The sequence below is a fragment of the Rhipicephalus microplus genome, chromosome 1 (assembly GCF_043290135.1).
Source record: "Rhipicephalus microplus isolate Deutch F79 chromosome 1, USDA_Rmic, whole genome shotgun sequence".
Classification (NCBI taxonomy): Eukaryota; Metazoa; Arthropoda; class Arachnida; order Ixodida; family Ixodidae; genus Rhipicephalus; species Rhipicephalus microplus.
The window spans coordinates 261464889-261477902 of NC_134700.1; the positions used below are offsets into that span (position 1 = coordinate 261464889).

At 45.5% G+C, this 13014-nt stretch overlaps 1 protein-coding gene across 1 annotated transcript in view; it reads right to left on the reverse strand.

Annotated features, from left to right (window-relative positions):
* The window catches only part of LOC119186953 (uncharacterized), a 114852-nt gene that overhangs the window by 73785 nt on the left and 28053 nt on the right, over positions 1–13014 (reverse strand). The window lies entirely within an intron of this gene.

Genomic DNA, 13014 nt, shown 5'->3' on the forward strand with positions numbered 1-13014 from the left:
CGCATTCGGAAGCACGTCGACAAAAACACACTTCCACGCGCGGCACATGCCACTTTACACCATTGTTCACTTATAAGGAGACAGCGCGCTGGTGTACGTCAGACCGATGTGATCAGCTGTTTCGATGATAAAGATTTCTTCAGTGAGCGACATTCTTGAATGGGACTTAAGCAATGACGCTTTAGCTGCATGTAGTCGCCAAGTTTCTACGCCCCTTATCTGGCGCAGCATAGCCAGAGTCGCTCTTAAGCCGTTAAGCTTAGCCAACGCTCCTATTTCGCCGCAACTCAGGTGTGAAGGCCACGCTACAACGCTATGGCATGAAGAGGCTCTTTCGCCTTTACGCACTCGGGCTAAGTCACGCATACCATTTACATATACTGTTCGGCAACGCTTTTCTGAGTATGCAGTATGGAGGTCATTGTCCGGTAGATTACCGTAAATAAATGTCAGCCTGCACCGAAACGTACGCATCTATGCGCACATTTTTCTATCAACACGCTTTCCACACACAGTGAACTTTACACTGAGGAGCGCCCACAGCTACATCGGCATGTGCAGAGGGTGTAGCCTGCAAATTCGGAATTTGAAGCAGTTTTTTTTTTCAATAGACAAAAAAAAACTCAAGGAAAAACTTTTTATCACGCTACATAAAAGTACAACGTACACTCTCAAATTCTTCGCAGTCCAAAGAAACTGCAATATGCGATAAAAAGTGGGCTAATTGGTACATGTCGTTTAAGTAATGAAAAAAAAAAAAACTGCGTATAAACGGGAAGGAGCGAAGGATGCACACAAGGACGGGCATGCCCGTACTCGTGTGTTTCTTTCGCTCCACCCGGTTCATGTACTGTCTTTTTTTTATTATTCCTTAAACTGCAATATATTTCATAAAACGTGGATGACTCGTTTGTTTCAGAGAGACTGCGGTAGCAAACAATGCGAGGCGAACGGGTACACAAATGAGGTGGATATAGCCGAGACGATACGCAAGTACCAGTGACGTCGACGGCAGCACGACGCTCATTCAGAGCCACTGCAGGGCAGAACTACGAGCAGTGACGTAGACTGCACGGAGTACGGCTGCGACGTACATACAACCGACACGCTCAACTACCCCACCTACGAGCGCGCGAACCGGTGTGTCGTCACGCTCCTTCGGTGCGTAACCGTGACGGAGCTTTCTCACCGGACGACAAAAAGAACACGGCTCGGTGTACATTCACTTGAACTGATAATGGTATACTGAGCGCGGCATTCCTAACTGCGGGTCCCCAACTATCGAAGGAGAAAAAAAAGCGAATTGTGCGAACAAAAGAAAGTGAAAAAATGAAGAAAAGAAAAACGAGGAAGCATGGCAAGCGACCTTGTCAACCGCACGCTTTGTTTGTTTGTTTTCTACGCAGAAACTCAAGAACGAACGATCTTAGACACTAATTACCTTCGATTCATCAAGCAAACGAAGAAGCAGAGCATACGTGTGAACTGCATACATGAAATCAGTGCATACTCTATCTGCCTATATCTACTTTCGAAGGGTGTACCTTATTAAGCCCCCCTTTGTCCCAATAGTTTCCGCTGTTTTTCTTGCCGCAATAACTAAAAGCAAATAATAATGGAGAACTGAATGTAAACATTAGGCAGATTGAGGTCATGCAGTCTGCGCGGTCGCAAAAGAATGAACAATAAGTTGTGGTATTATTAAATGCGTTTTCCGAATCTCATTCCTCGCCTGAAAACGACAATATGCCCAGCGGCGTCAAGCTATAGACACGTTCGACATGTTCGTGACGCGCTTGAAAATAAGCGCGCGCAGAAGAAAGAGAGAGAACAGCACTTCAAGCGGCATCCAGTGCACATTTTGACTTCGTGATACAAACATAAAAAAGGTAGACTTATACTCGAGAACGATTCAGTAATACACCGCTGCGTGTGTAGAGAACACATTGAGTGCACTCTGCCAGCAGAGCACAGGAGGAGTCTTCGAAAAGCCTCCGCGGTTGCTATTGTCAATCTTTTGTCGCGCGCGCAGAACAACGCACCTTGCGCGCGCTTGTGTGTGTCGCTCAGCAGAAGCGGACATGACTCCACGCCTCAAACAATGGGTGGCACTTTAAGCACGCCGCAAGCAGCCAGCACACGCGTTCATTTCACGACGCTCGCTCTCGCACAACAGCGCCGTAAAACAACACGTGGTAGCCTTCTCGACCTTCGTGAACTAGCCGTGAAACTATAAATTCATTTGCAAGCCGGCAAGTCATGAGCTCTTGCGAGACAAGTGGATTCGCATAGTTGGTGCCCTTATTGGTGTACGAGAACAACTTTCATCGAGGGAAAGAAAAGAAAAGCGCTCAAGCTCACCATGGACAAGGACGTTTAGGGGGATTCGGTAATGCGTCGCTTAAAGCGCAATAACAGGACGCTCCGCGGTCGTTTGCGACGCGAATCGTCTTCGCTTGTTGTCCGCGAAGAAGACGATCGTTCCATCATTCGCGGTCGCACAAAAAGAAACCACCAGGAAGATATAGATACCACGTGTCATGCTCGTCGTAAACTGCAGGGGGAAAAGAAAAGAGAATCACGTGTCATGGGTTCTTCGTATAGGTAGGGGAACGAGGAAATATCGGCACGAGCTGCGCGGATCGTCCTTATGTATATACTACATACCAGATCGTTCCGCTTGTCAAGGCATCATCGTGTAGACAGAAATCGGCGACAATAAAACTAGATCATTACTCCAACGCGCGATCTCTATATGACGAGCTATTGCGGTTGGACAGCGGCGGCGAAATAAAAGCTCCACGTAAGGACGAGCGTGCATTGCACGCGTGTGTCGTGGTTTAGCGCAGTCCATCAAGTGTGTTTGCTTAACTATACCATATAATTGATGTTCATTACGCGATGTACGCTCAACCACTGCGTATATATATATATATATATATATATATATATATATATATATATATATATATATATATATATATATATATAAGGGAAAGAAGTGTTTACCTAAGGGCTCGTTTTTCCGTGTTTTAACACAATATTAATGAGATCTAACAGACAGTAATGCCAAGAAATGTACAGGGGAAGTTATTAGAACCAATGGAATGTAAATAAGAAGAAAGAAAAGTGGGTGAAAAAATAACCAGCCGTGAGCAGGAATCGAACCTACGACCTTCGAATAACGCGTTCGATGATCTAACCACTGAGCTATCCCAGCAGCCTTCCCTCCACCCACTTTTTTTTTGGGTTTATATGTGAATTTAGAAGTAGGAGAGACAGTCAGCGCCATCTATAAGCCATATATATATATATATATATATATATATATATATATATATATATATATATATATATATATATATATATATATATATATATATATCGATGCCACGCTCTTCAAGTGATCGACACATACACAGAGCGCTCTGTGTGTGTGTCTCTTTTTGTGTCCTTGTCGCGGTGCGCTATACCCATATGAATGAAAATATTTCTAGCTCCGTTCCACGAAGCTTCATCGGGTGAACTGTCGTATTGCATATGGGCATCACCACCTGATTTGGCACAAATTCAACTTCGAAAATTCATGAGCGTATACATATACTGACAGACGAGGTTCCACTTGAGGAACTATATAGGAAAAGCTGTCCCTATCTCAATCGATAAACTTAACGACAGATTCATCGGCCAATAGCTCACTCAATGAATGTTTATCACCGCGATTTAGACACCGTGGCACCATCAACTGTGCCTCGACTCCGACGACCAGCTTCGAGGTGGTCGAGCAAATGGTCATTGCACTCGCCATGCAAGACGGTCGGAGAGACAGCGTGTATATAGCGACTCCAAAACAGCCGTCAGGGCATTTCAGAAAGGCCGGTTAGCCCGGCCGGTATATAGTTCATATCTTGAGAAACGCCAGAAACAGCGACAGCGCCACACACTGCATCTTCTGGTTCCCTGCTGACGTCGGGGCAATCGAGGGGGTTACTCTGAACGTTAACGAGTCTGCCCAAGAGTGGGCGCGTGGCTATATCAGCCGCACTTCCCTCGGATCGGACGACTTTCCTCCTCGACACTGCAGGAACGCACCTAGCACGCACAATGAGATAACGAAATTATTTTATTAAGAGAGAAGGCTCTTCCCGCCACCTCATAACAAGCTAAACAGACCGCAGGCGGTCACACTCAGACTATATATACTGCAAACCAACTCTTACCCTAATCCTGCGTTCCTTAATAGCATCTATCTATCCGGAAATTTACACGGACAGTTCTTGCGCAGCTTGTGGCGAGGTTGCTATACTTTGCCTCGCGCGCTCTGGGAGTGCAGGTCGCTGCGGCCGACGTTTAGCAAAAGGAATAGTGGGGCACGCTTCTGCGAAGTCCCGTCTTCAAAGACCAAATCCTGGCCGTCTGCAGCGCGCCCGTCATCGAGCCGGCCGGCTAGACTTGTCGGTCCCGTCGCGAGATCAGCCAGGTGCACTTTTTGTCGTGTTTTGCCGGACCAAATAAAAGTTTATTCACTCACTCACAACGTGGCACTCGGTATCTGTGAATGCCCTTGAAAATTACTGAGATAATGCAATGCTAAACAACATTGTATCAGATTAATAAAACATTTCGTACATACACTATTGCGATTCACAATACACTATGGCGATTCCAAAGTTGTTTTTGTATCCGACTTGTGCAGTTGCTGCCTTCATTCTAATGTGACAATAGTGATGCGTACGAAGTCCAGCAGGCTAGCTGTTCTAAATTATTGCGCTCGGCCGATAAAGCACGAACGAAGACGAAACAGAGAAAGAGAGCGAGAGATGTCTCAAAAGCCGTCTCGCTTACAAAATGGTTCCTGAATAAGCACGACATGCCGAGATACAGAGCGTGTTGCGAATTGTATTTTCTAAATTTGCCAACAGCAGATACGTCTTCAGGTCACTGCATCTGCCAGGTGTCGCCCCGAAAGCAGGGTCACGTTGCGTAATATGGTTACAGAGGAGAGATTCGAGCATCAGATGGGAGGTCGCGCACGAGTGACTCTTGGTACAAAAAATATCTTGTTACAGTTTACAACAACTTCGCATTTCACAGCCACGATCATAATTCCTTTAAATCAACACTTTCAAGCGAATGAGCGCTCCGTGTGCAGCACAAAACAAAGACTCGACTACAATGACATTGCTGCGAGGCCGTGAGTGACGTCAGCGCCGCGGAAGGGCTGACGTATGCAGCGCAGCACCGACACGCCATCGTGCACGTGCACCGAAGAGCAGAGTATAATTTTCCAGTAAAATCTGAAACAGTTAATACAGGAACACTATGCAGCCCCCTCTATATACAACAGGTGCGTTCAAGTTTTCCGGTTAGCCGCGCAACAATAAATCAAATTTCCCGCGCGCACAAACATTCCGCGGTCACGAGCGCGAGATGACAAAGCTTTTACTTCGGCACCATCCATTAAGCAAAGAGAGAACACAATGGAGAACGCTCAGAGTCGCGTAAGCATCCACAACGAAAACAAACAAACGTCCAAGTCAACCACAAGAGATGCAAGAAAAATGCAGCTTTCCAGGAACCATTCTGTTCGACGCATGTAGGGCGAACAGGTGGTCTGTATATACCTCAAACAGCCAACAAGTGCGTGGAGGCAGTCGCGAAAGTTATTTCATGACGCTTCACTTGAGTACAGAAGACAACGCACAACCCTGAGAAATATGACATCTAACACACTAAGTTCATGTTTGCGGAAATACGTGTGTGGGAGAAAAATGGGGTGGGGAGCTGCTGCATTAATTTCAAGGAAAATTTCAGGGATGGCTTCATCTTCCTGACATTATGGCATATTTTACGTTTCAGCCCCCTAACATGAACACAAACAACCCTGCGGCTGTTGTAATGATCAATCGTGAACTATCATTTCGTAAATAATGGAAATGTATACTGGTTATTTATCACTTTACATATTTCAGATGTATTGTAGTGCAGGATAAGGCCAGTCACGCATTTTTATTACGTTTTTTTTTTTTGTAAAAGCACCATTGCTCGAAATATTTTTTTTTTCCTTGTCACAGCACGTCAGACATTAACTCTAGTGTTAGAAAATAAAGTGGCTGATCTTGTTCCTGACACATTTTTAGAGTATGAAACACCGACGCTGTTCTGTGACAATTTTATGCAGTCGTCTTGAAGTTTTCGCAGTTTTCTAAAGCTGTGAATGTTGCTTACAAAACGTGTTGGCCATGAAACGGACTACGTGCTGATCGTAATAAACTCCCGGAAAAAAAATAAGCATATAGGCCGAGGAGCACACAAACACAGCCGGAGTAACTCGGAATAAGCGCGAAAGCAGCGGCGAATGGTCGCGTGATACGATTCCGCAAATTTGAGTTTCAGTTCCAATTTTCCAACCGCTCTGCTGTCATCACGGATAAAAATGTGCCTTCTTAATTTCTTTGTTTGTCATCTGGTGCACTCTCGACAGAAAATCTTGTGACTAATAAGCGCGAAATACCAACTTAACACGTGCATTCACGCCACATTCATCTTCTTTCCCAGACTGCAACAGGGCGTTTCCGAGACGCTTTCGAGTACTAATGTATGCCACCATCTCCGAGAAAAGAATTATATTTTATTCTCTTCTGCTTCACAGCTAAAAACCAAATTTGGTGAGCATGTTCTTTAATGAACCAGCTATCCAAACATACTCAAATTAAAAAGCCGTTTTTTTAACCTGATATTTCCTAAGGACCGATATTACTTGTGATGTGCGCACACGAATCTGACGAACTGATCTGAATTATGAGCACTATATAGCGCTTTGCCAGCTTCTATATAGCCATCACCGCCCCTTGAATGCGATTTCAGCTATTTCTCACTGCTCCCTCACGACTGCAGTCATTGACAATCGGAACACGTATAAGATTCAGCACGTGCTCTCTCGATTGCTTATTTAGTTCGACCGTCCGTCTATCTGTCTTTTTATTTTTGTTTGTTCGTTTGTTCTTTCACATAAGCACGCAAAATACCAGCTTAATTTTTCCTAGCAACGTCGAAATGAGGGCTAAGCCACCTCTAGGGACCCCGCAAATAGGTTTTACCAGATGACACTCTCGGTGGATGGATGAAAAAAAAAATACTAATAATAAATGAAGCGAAGGGAAAAAAGAAAAAAGGGAATATTTGTGGTAGGTCCCTACTTATAAGCACACCATGAAGTGATCCGACCCGTTCCGTCAGGTACAAGAGGCGCTTTCGTGCTTCAAGTCCCCGCCATGCGAGGAGGATCTCCCACAACAGCGTATATACTCTCGAGTTATCGAATCCGAAAGCTGTTCTGCATTGTAAGTTCCTGTTCGCTTTTCAAATGTCCTTGTCAGGGCACGCACGCACGTTAAGTAACGCACCGAGCCTGCACTGCCTCCAGCCATCGACGACCTACAGGCAGGAAGAAATCAACAGCTGCACGGCCTGTGCTGACGTCGAAATGGAAAGGTATATACGTCACCAAGAGTGACGCCAATGAACTTCGGGGAAAAGAACTAAAGAAAACGAAGCGGCAAAAAAAAAAGAAAAACGTGGCTCGGCAACAACAACGAAATAACAAACCTGCTTAATACGCATTCAAGGAAACGCCGATGACGACAGAGCAAGATGGGAGAAAATGGTAAACAAAAAAACTAAAGTAATGAAGGAAATAAGCTCGGTAAGAGAGACATTACTCGTATGACGGGGAACGACGCGCCGAATTTCACAGTATGATAGCGAGCGCACAGACGATCAAGCAGCCGTTAAAGGGCGACGAGGCTTGAACAAAAGTTGCCCCGAACACATTTGTATGTCATCTTCTGCATGATGCAGCTGCCTCGCAATGGAATCACTATGTGTTTACAATAACTTGCACCAAGTCCCACTTTTTTTTATTTAAAAAAATAAAACTAAACAGGGCAGCTTTCTTGGCATAAATTAAATATTTCAACGCTGCTCAACACACGTTCCAACTTTACTGTGGAACATTTTTCGTGACTATTTTAAAGCTTAATTAAGAAATTCCTAAATACACGACTTCGCAGTGTATCAGTTGTTTGTGGGAACTGTTGATTTACAGAGTCTCAGGTTCATAAACAGTCTTTCGGACCTCTCACTCAGGATATATGACATGCTTAGGACTTCAAAGCATTGTAAAGCAAATGTGCTGCGGAAATGTATTCGCACAACACCCCTAAGCACAGCGTCAAATTACGACAGAGTAAGAGGGCGAGACAGAGTGCAGTTTCGGTAATCTGCAAAACGTGCTTATCTATAATTGATAGCTCCTGCCGCCAGACTAAATATATGTAGAGGGATAGAGTTTACACGAGATATCTAGAGCGTGGAAATCATCTGTTGGCCTGTTTGGTCAACTATTGCTAGCAGTGACCACAAAGCCCCACTCCCCTTGTTCCCGGCATATAATGTACATATACGATCACTCAAAATTAAACGAGCTCATTTTCGTCAAATACAACCGCCATCGAAAACCATTTTAGAGTGTAGACATCGCAATCCATCGTAAATGAGCGCTACGAAGAGGCGGTCGCAGATTTGAAAAAAGACAGGCCTACACAAACGGCTACAGGCTTAATTGGTGCTTGTTATGATAACGATATATGGTGTTTAACGTCCCGACACTACGATACGATGACGAGGCACGTCGAAGTGGAGGGCTCCAGAAGTTTTGAACATCTGGCGATGTTTAACGTGCACTGACATTGCACAAAACGCAGACCTCTATCATTATTTTATAACATATCATGATATCTATCATATATCTCACTGCGCACTATCAGCTGCCTATAGGCAGCTGATAGAGTGCACAGAGAGAGTCCGTCGCAATTCTTGTAAACTGATTGTGCATCTGCTCTCTCCCTCTCTCTCTCAACCTGCCCCACCTCCATTCACCAGTGCAGGGTAGCGCACCGGATTTTTCCTGACTGATTTTTCCTCCCGATTAGCCTCTATGCATTTTCCTTCGGTACTGCGTCTTTTGGCCTATACCTTTCTCCGTTAAATAATTCGCACATGAACGAGCCGACGAAGTGCCAAAATATGGTTTGCGATGAAAAAGTGCGATGCGCGCGCCGCCGGAGCGGGGGCGAACGAGCGCATCGAGGCACTCTAATTTAAGTCCTGGAGTGGCACCCTTTAACTTGTGACGTCAATTTGAGGATTCCACTTTCGACCACACTGCAGCCGCCGCAGCTCCTGCACGCAGATTGTCTGCTTCAGAAGGAAACTTCGTCGAACTAACAGCCTTGCGAGAATCAGCGAACGACGCCTTCAACGACTGTTTTCGAGTGTAATTATAATCTTGTTTCAGTTACAGCCCGATCGACAGGGCCAGGAAACGCCACGGACGGCCGACGAAAGCGCCGATGCTATACCGACCACATTTGCGGGTAAGAAAGTGAAACTACTCGTGTGCGTGTGTGTTGTTCTCTCTCGTTATCACACTTTCCGCGGTACGATACTAATTTGTTCGGGTGTTTTTTTTTTTTCGATGTTTCAGTAACTACAAGTCTGTAGATAAAACTCGTGAAACGTGGCGGTATACGACGGGCGAGGCTGTGTACGACGCAGACCACGTTGTTGAACGCGCGGCCGAGGCAGTCAGTCGACGGAGACCACATCACCATCGTGGCTTCCAACCTGCAAACAAGTGGACTTGCGAACCCGTTACACAACGTCTCCGTCGTGATCGACTGCGGCGAAGTGGCGAACGCTAGCTGTTCGTGAAAATCAGGATGAGGCAATGTCAACGCATGTAGCTTAGCATGTGTGAAGCAGGTTGAGGCAATGACTTCGCGTAACCTAACATAGAAGTTATGTTCACTGCTGGTCTGCAGTTGCTGTCGAGCCATATAACATTTTGCATTGATTGTGTTAACTTTTGTAAAGTAGAAACGTACTTAGAACTCCGAACTAGTTTGAAGATTTAATGTAGCCACCATTCTGAACTTAATAATGAAATATTTAAGTGTGGCGCCACAAATTTTTATTATTCCTGTTAATAAAAAGAGACCATAAATATTTTACAGCTTTAAAATTTGTATTGCCATTACAACATAAGACTGTCGGTTACAAAGGTGGAATACAAATTCCTACTTTATGCATGAGCCAGGAAAGGCCAATAAAAAGGCAGTATAATGTAGTTAACATAATCGATACGTGCCTTTTAACGTTTACCATTGCGCAGCACTCGCCGCAGAGACAAGCGGCCGCACGTAATTCTGTGGAACAAGGCGCTGTGCTTTCAAAATGGGTTACAAAGCGGAGACTGACGGTTGTCAGAATAGCGACGGTGGCCACCACACATCAGAAAACTAAATGTTCCGCTTCTTTCACGAGCTCATATCACGCACTGTGATTTCTATGAGGCACCAGGCCTCAAAACGAAAGCGCCTGAATCCCCAAAATTTACGTCATACATGCGACGTTAGCAGCGTCGCCATCATTCGCACGCCATGGCCATATCACCGCGATCAAACGTGATCGTTGCTCAGAGCCATTATTTCTCTTTCGCGCAACACAAACGTTGGACGGTCTCCAAGTGAGCGGTCTGCCTGATTAACATGGCTTAGCACTCACGCTTATTATATGTGTCGAACTCACGTCAGCCACTGAGCAGCATACTAAGTGGCCACGTTGGTATGTTCTGCTGGTATGCTGCCTCTAAGGCTCGGGCAACTTCGGGGTAAAAACTGGTCGCGTATTTACATAGGTCACGCAAGCTACACGATATATGTTTGTGGGCCGTATTTCAAATAAACGGCGCATGTGTCAAGCGCCATTGCGAGGATTAGCTGCGGCGTGGAAAAAAATAAAATAACGTATCAAGAAACACAAGCGAAGCCACAGCTGAGACCTGTTGCCAACGCCAATTCGGACCATCTCGTAAGTGAAGGAAGTAAGAAGAAAAGGCTGCGCTCTACTGCTCTCATCCGCTAAAGGACATGTGTGCGCGATCAGCGATTTTCGAGAACCAATCTAATACAAATAGAATACAAGCGCATCCAATCGAACGTCAAATAACAATCGATTGTTTATAAGAAATTACCAAACATACGTTTCTGCAACATCAAATGATGTTCACTCTCGGTAATCACATTCTCAACACTAGAAGTACAAATTGAGTCTCAGGAACAAATAACCATGTTCTTATAAAGTGCACAGACTTCTTAAAAAGAAGCGAACTATCGTTGCATAGTCGCCAAGGTCTGGCCTTCCGGGGCGACGTTTTTTCGCACTTATGCAGCAAGTTTCGCATTTATTTGGTTGCAGTTAACACTTCGAAGTACTCGTCAACTGTCAGGAAAAAATATTCGCACTTACGAATGGTGACGACTCGATCAGTTGTTCAAAATTTTCGAATATTCACACAGCCCCCATCGCAGAGGACGATACCACAAATGTCACACGAATGTCGAAGGCAGTATTACGCCTACGATTACACAAAACTCGTCGCACGACCGCGTTAGCCGCAAAGCGAAAGGTCGCAATTAAATGGCCGCTTTGATCGCAATCCGACTGCTTTGGCTCAGTCGCTCACTGCTCAATTTCAGACGCGCGACTGCAGTCTACAACCTCTAAACCAATAAGATGTTGCAGAAGTAAGACGTCAGTTTCAATAGCAGCGCACTAGCAATTCGATCCAACGTGAATTCAGCGTGGCGACGGATACAAGGTCGCACGTACACTATAGCTTTTTGGTCGCCAGTCGCAAATGGTCGAGCGACCGGTGCGAAGGAACCTTTAGAGTACCGCTATACGCATGCAGCGAAAGGAAATCTTCCCGACAAGACGAACGAGACGCGGCGGATATCGCCGATTATAAGAGTCAGTTCGAGCAGCAGAGACGGAAGGATCCACGCGCGGGTCGCACTGTACACACGTCCCTCAAACGGTTGACACGACACGACACGGCTGCGCGTACGACGTACGCACTCGAGCGCGCCTATGTGGCTGCATAACGGCGCGCCGATGTCGGAAGCGAAGCGCGACGCTGGCTGGGCGTGTATGTCGAGCGCCGCTTGCACGCTTGACGGCGCCCAGATGCGAGCTCGTCTTCCTCGAACGAAGCTTACGTTACGTAAGAGGAGGAAAATAAGTGAATAAAGTAAAAGTGCTAGATGCACGGTTCCTTGTACGCTTGCAAGAATTTCGGCCGAATTCTCGCGGCATGTCCGAAGAAAAAGCGCTATACGCGCGTTCGGACAATTACAAGCGTGCAACGCTCTCCCAGGAGGGGAGTTCTCCCGCTGAACTGCTTCTCTTTCTAAACACCAGCGCGACGCCTTCTTCACTGCGAAACTGCCTGCTGAATGAACATCGCGGAACGGTCTCGTTACGCCGAATACTTTCGCTCGACGTGAAATCTGAGCGAGAAGTCTCGCAGTATTAAAGAAGAAGCAAAAAAAAAGCGCAAGAGGGGGACGGTCAGGGGGAGGGGACGGCATTCATCTGCGTCACGACTTGATTGACATTCAGTTATCGAATGTTGAGAGACTGAAGTAAGAAGAGTGAGGAGTTCTGTTGAAATCGAGTGAGATTTTCTCGGCGCAGAAATATTCACGTACACACAAACTGCGCAAAAGGAAGAGAAGAAAAAGGGAGGAAATGGAAAACATGCCTTAAAATAAAGGGAAGCATACAAAAAAAAAGATTTCGAAAATGTGTAATGCTGCGTAGTTTCAATTTGAACGCTATGTTGCCAGTTATCAAAACAGTACATACTGTCTGTACGCAGTTACACCAATTGTTTCCTTTCTGTCCGTAAATATAATTGCGCAGCACGAAAAAAGATGTGGGACATTGATTGATACAAGATAGTGATGTGAGAATCGATGAACTATAATATCGGCATTATTTTAACGCGTAATGCAGCTCACGGATAGAATACCCAGCAGGGAAAAAAAAGAAACGTTTAGACAGGAAAACCGCGCTGTTTAGGCAATCTATACTACAGAGACGTTTACA